Below are 6,361 nucleotides of genomic sequence, written 5' to 3'. Positions count from 1 at the left end.
AGAGACCTATAAAGGAAAAGAAGATTTAAAGTAAATAGAGCTTGAACTGTAAAAAATTCATATTCATCAAATATGCTTTTCACATTAAAGCAACCTCTCTTTTATAAAGGAGTCTTGGCTCTAGAACCTTCTATTCTCTAGTCTCTAGACAAAATAAAATAAAAGTTGAAAATGTAAGTTGTTCCCTAACAACCACAAAATGTAAGAAAGTTGTTCCCTAACAAACATACTAAATCAGTTGGGACTTGGGACCACTTGGGTGGGACCACTTTTTGCTTCGTTTTGTCTCTTCCCAACTTGTTGATTTGTAGAGATTTCTTTCCTTCATAGGTAATTGGCCTGATTCTAAGCTGCATTTCCAATTAAAATAACTTAATTAAAACTACCACAATCACACATATATGTTGCATATCGAATACAAACATAAAACATGTGATCTGATTATGGAAAGCGAGTAAAATAAGAATGGTAATGGCCCTAAGAGTCTAAGACATCCATTTAAGTAAGGTGTAACCTTGGCTGAATTTAGGGTCACCAAATAACCCCTCATAACGAGACATGGAGGGGATCACAACTATAGCTTGACTTGTATCCATCAAATGATCAGGTTGTGTAATTATACGATTTTCCTTTGGCATGACAGCCGTATCAGAAATCAATAAGGCAGAACACAAAACCAGAATCCTAATTGGAATACCATTTAGATAGAAGGAATTCATTTTTAGGTTAATCGGCTGTTGTAGTAGGAATGGCAATACACTATGGGCTCACTCTTGGTTGGAACTACTCTGATGGTGGTTCCTGATGAGAAATTCAATATAATGATCTTGACAGCTGACAAACTTCACAAATATGATATAAAGGTGGAAGTTTCAACCCAATAATTTATTAACGTGTCAGTTTTGTGTTATATCTTATGTTTTCTCAGCTCAAACAAACAAGCCAAACTAGTCAAAACTTGACTCAGGTGTAATTTTGAAACATAAAACCTCCTCAATACTTCATTGAGTTCATTCAAGAAACAAGAAACTAAAACATTATATATAGATTTGGCAATCATATTTCACATACAGATTATTAGTCGAAAGGTGTTTATGGGGATGTTTTGACACAGCAACCAATTCACCACCTCGTCCATTTTGTCACCTCTACTAGTTATAGATTTCATAACTATAGATAAATGAAGCTTACTTCTAAACCACTTTTAACCATCCACCAACCAATCATCCCTTGCCCACCACCGGGTGCAAATAGACCGGCAAGTCTAACTCTAAGCCGTAGATTAGCATAACCTTTTTCTGAAAAAAATACAAGAATGGGAGAGCAAACATAATCCCCAGAGTCCCTTCCCCACATACGAAGCGCATACTCCATCCAATATATGAACTTAAAATCATCAATATTAATTTCTTTGTTAACATTGCAGGTGATAAAATCATTCAGGATCAATAACATTTAATCATTAGCAGATGATTACTCAAAATTTTACATATGACAATTTGTCTAAGAATGAATCTAGCAAAATACTGAGTACTCCTTATCTACACTCACAATTGGAGCAACATCAACTTTGCAATATTACTGTAGCATTAATATAGTGATCTCTGTGGAACGACAAACCAAAAAGATGTATCAACAATGCAAGTGCAGTTAACGATTATGAACAATCGTAAGCGTGTTGATAAGTGATTACATGAAATCTATACTTTTCACTACCAGGATCAAACTTGCTCAAAAGATTTCAAGAACAGAAAACGGTATATTACATGAAGACCAATATAGATATTCATTTTAACAATTAAACTTAAGTAAAGGTACACGTACTGATCAATAAACTAACCGCTTGAACTCAGGGGATTGTTTATATTTCTCAAACTCAATCAACCATTCCTCGTCTGATAAAGGAGGAAGGCTGCCAGTGAATTTCCAGTCAGTCATCGAAAGACCAGATTGAGTAAGTCGCGTGACCCCACCAAGAATAACCATACTAAAGACCCATGCAACAGATGCAAAAAGCCATATTCCAATCGCTTTCTGAGCATGGGTCCAGCAGTAACAAGAAGCTTCACTGTCTCCTTATTTTCCTTAGAAGCAGTGGCAGCTACAGTGGACATATACCTATAAAATGGCTTGTTGGAGACATGATACGAACATAAAACAAACTTATGAGCTACCACATTAAATTAAATTAACAAACTTATATAAGGAGTATTAAAAGGCTTATAGTAGCAGTGGCTTCACTGATTATAATTATAATCATCAGTATCCATAGGATGATAAACACAGATATAAATCAGACATAAAACATAAATTTTCAATTTCAAATCCTGAAGGCAAACTACAAAATGGAACTTATAACTGGAAACGCACATAAAAAAGCTTAATTCAACAATTATCAAGCAATATAATCAGATACCGGTCAATATTCAAAATTTCAATTCCATTCAGTTAACTAAATAATAGCGCGTGTGTGTGTGTGTGTGTATCAGGCAGTATACATATAGATTAGCTGAATTTTTTAAATCGGAAGAATAATACCTTACTGAGATTGTGAAGTGATCGAAACGAATTGATGAAACAGCTTCCATCGGTAAGGTTAGTAACATTTTTATTACAATTTGAATAACGATTGAATGCAAATCGAGTGTGAGGATTTGTTGATCCACGGTGCGACGAAAACGAAGATCTGATCTGATTGATGGATTTCGTATTTCTAATAATCGTAAGCAATCTGCTCTCTATCATTTTTCTTCCTGCTTTGTTCTTTCTGCTTCTAGGGTTTAGGCGTTGTTTGTAAGCGTTGGATTCTCAATAGAGAGGTTTAAGAGTGAACCGGCCGGTCCAGTAAACGTGGAAAGCCGGTGACCGTGAGACTCGTATGACTTGAAATAACGAAACGTACATAACTAGAAATAAATAATTTACTACTCGTTTATTTTGTTATTTTTAAAGGGTCATAATTTGTACATAGTTATTTTTATCCTTTTTTTTTGGAATAGCACTTGCGGGTAAGGATGACAATGGATCGAATAGCAGTTAAGAGAGTTAAGAGCAGTTCATTTCATTTTTCTCAAAATCTGTTTAATTAATCGGTTAACGTAAATTACGTAGATTGATGGGTCAAAATCGATTTTGGTAATCAAAGTCGGTCAAAGTCAAAATTGATAACATTTTAACATGAATTTAAACTTGAAATTTACAGTTTTTTGAATAAAATGAATAATTTTAAACAATTATGTTAAGTTTTATGTATATGTTTTCTTCTACATTTAAACATATAATTTTTAAAATTTAATATTTAAATGTATAAAGTACAATCCGATTGATCCCCGATTAATTTTCGAATTGCTGATTAATCCTTCCAAAGACTCAACCGATTAATCTCCGAATAGCGAATTATGCAATCTTGATGGCAACAATGGACCAGATGCAAAATCAAACAAATCAAATGATGTTGATGCTGCAACAAGATCAAACACAAGAGGGTATAATTCCTTTCATTGCTTTTATTTTCTTAAATCTTGAAAATGTTTGGGTTATAGATAGTGGGGCCACAAATCACATTTCCATTTCATTAAAATAATTGCACAACATTAAACATCATCAAATTCTCATACTTGTCAATCTTCCTAACAAATACACTATAAAAGTCTCCATCACTGGATCTTTCACACTTACACCAAACCTTACATTACACAATGTCTTCTACATTCCAACATTCACCTATAATCTCATATCTATCAGCACCGTAACCAAAGGCACAAATCTCAATGTGAACTTTAACCATTTTGAGTGCATTTTTCTTGGATAACAACAAGAAAGTTGTCCATGGGACTCTATGTGAAGGGCTCTACATCATTTATCCTGCAACACAATCCAAAATACACATCAACTCCACCACCTCCACGGCTATCAACAAACCACTATTATGGCACATTAGATTAGGTCATTGTTCATACCACACACTAAAATAAAGTGTTTAGGTCTTGAAAACTGTAATTCAAATTCTTCATATACTGTTTGTCTAGTTGCAAAGCAACATGTTTTACCTTTTCCTTCTAGTACCTCGCATGCTAGCTCTATCTTTGAAGTAGTTCATGCAGATGTATTGGGTCCTTATAAATACCCAACTATCAATAAATGCACTTACTTTCTTATATTTGTTGATGATTGTAACATTCTCAGTCCCGGCCTAGCTGTAAGATTACTATCTTCCCTTAAGATATGATTTGTATGTTTTAATTTTAATTATATATTTATTATTATTTGATTGTTAGGTTAAGACTAGTTTGTGACAAGGGGCATACAATAGGTTTGTTTAGCACTTCGTTAGGACCACCTAACGAAATGTAAGTTATCAGATAACTGGTAAATATCCGTATGACATGGGGTATTGTTTTATCACTCTTTTTATACTTGATATAAATATTCACAAACACTCACGTACCTTACTTCTCTAACCTTTGAAACTCTAATCACATAATCTTGTTCTTGGATTCGTTTCAAGTTAGGAAATCTTATTATTGTGTTTCAGTGAATCAAACAAAGTAAGAATTACTCATTTCGTAACCTAAATATGTGTCAAATGTGTTGTTGGGTTAGGTTTTGTCAAAGTGCATTGCAGTGTCAAAATCCTGTAATTTGATGTTGATTTGGTGTAAAACTTGCGGGTTTAAGTCCCTAAACGTTTTGTGAACAAGTTATAGTCGAATTTGGGGTCGAAAACAGGTCCTGGGACAAGAATTGGTGATTATGGCTCGAAACTCGCCGGTTCCTGCTGATGCAGATGAACTACATCCACACGAATGAAGCTTACAACCGTGCGGATAGACCTTGCAACTGTACGGTTTGAGTTTGCAACCGTACAGATGCTGCTGATGTGAATTCGGGCGGTCGTGATTTGTATCCGCACGAATACATGGCGCAACCTTACGGATTGGGGTGTACCTGTACGAATGTAGATCAGTTCTTGGTTTTGTTGTTTAAGTGTTGTTTCTTAGCCGTTATATTGTATGTGTGTCTAATTGTGATTAGAACACTTAACTGACTTTATTTATGATGTTCTCAGGTGAAAAAAAATAAGAAAGTGCTTAGTAGATTGAATCTGAGCCATCACTGGTATTCGGCGAGTGGGACTGACTATTAAGGAATAATATAGGGTAGCTAGTTATCCTTTGTTCCATGCTAGTTAGGATTTCCATGCTACCACTATTGTTTGATACTGAATGCTAGCGTATGTGTTGATATATGTTGCTTTCTGTGCTATAACCCTATTACGTCACTACTGAGAGCAGAAGGATTAGTATAAGTCTGAATAACGTATTTGTAAGTAACTAGAGGGGGGGTGAATAGTTACTTAATACGATTTTTGAAATTTTTTCGATGATCAATACGATATGAACAATAATTGATCACGTTAGCCAACTCAAAATAATGTGTGGTGTGTTTATGTTTGTAATAATGCGGAAAGTAAAGTAAAGAACATAAACACAAGAATTTATAGTGGTTCGGATGGATGTTAATTAATCCACCTTAATCCACTCCTGGATTCACTAATTGGGATTTGTTACTTCACTAAGCACCTTTCTCCAAATTCGGTGGAGGTTCCAATTTACAAGCCTTGTACTTCTCCTTATACAACAAACCTAATCCCTCTATCTCTTTGAAGAATTACCTCCAACTTAGATCAACTTGTCTTCAACTTGGACAAGTATTAACCTCCAATGAGATTAATCAACTCCCTAGTTCTCTTTAAGGAAGATGATAGCTAAGCTAGCATATGCCTCTAATTACAAAGTACAAAGAGTCTCTCTTTTTCAGTGATGACAATCCTAAGACAATTCTAAATATTAGTACAACACTATGCAAACTCACAAAGATAATAATTTGAAAGTAAGTTTACAATGACCCCTTTTATAATCTACGAGATTATAAAACTTCTCTTGCTAAATCACAAACATATGTCGAAGTATTATGTTCTTGTGATTCTCTGATGAATTTGAGTTGTAGCATGCAAGAGGTCCATGTCTTCAAAGTTCTCCAAGTCTTGCTATTTATATGGAGAGATAAAAAGTCAGCTCTGTCTGCGGCTTAGCCCACGGTCGACCGCGATCGACCGCACGTGCTTCATTTCAAAATATATCCGTTGTATAGCCATTTGAATTAGTTTTGGACATCACTCTTTAAACACTTTACTTCATTTAACACCTGCAAAAGATAACCAACATCCTATAAAGTACTATATGCATTAAATGAAATGTACCGTTCTTATTGATTAAAAACGTTCCATATTAATTGATTTCGTTGCGAGGTTTTGACCTCTATATGAGACGTTTTTCAAAGACTGCATTCATTTTTAAAA

General features: G+C 34.6%; 1 pseudogene; it reads right to left on the bottom strand.

Annotated features, from left to right (window-relative positions):
• Positions 1-759: 759 nt before the first annotated feature.
• Positions 760-2,855, bottom strand: LOC139885866 (heme A synthase COX15-like; annotated as a pseudogene).
• Positions 2,856-6,361: the final 3,506 nt, after the last annotated feature.

The sequence above is a fragment of the Rutidosis leptorrhynchoides genome, chromosome 1 (assembly GCF_046630445.1).
Source record: "Rutidosis leptorrhynchoides isolate AG116_Rl617_1_P2 chromosome 1, CSIRO_AGI_Rlap_v1, whole genome shotgun sequence".
Classification (NCBI taxonomy): domain Eukaryota; kingdom Viridiplantae; phylum Streptophyta; class Magnoliopsida; order Asterales; family Asteraceae; genus Rutidosis; species Rutidosis leptorrhynchoides.
The sequence above is the reverse complement of the archived record's forward strand: the minus strand, read 5'-3'. Positions and strand labels throughout refer to the sequence as shown.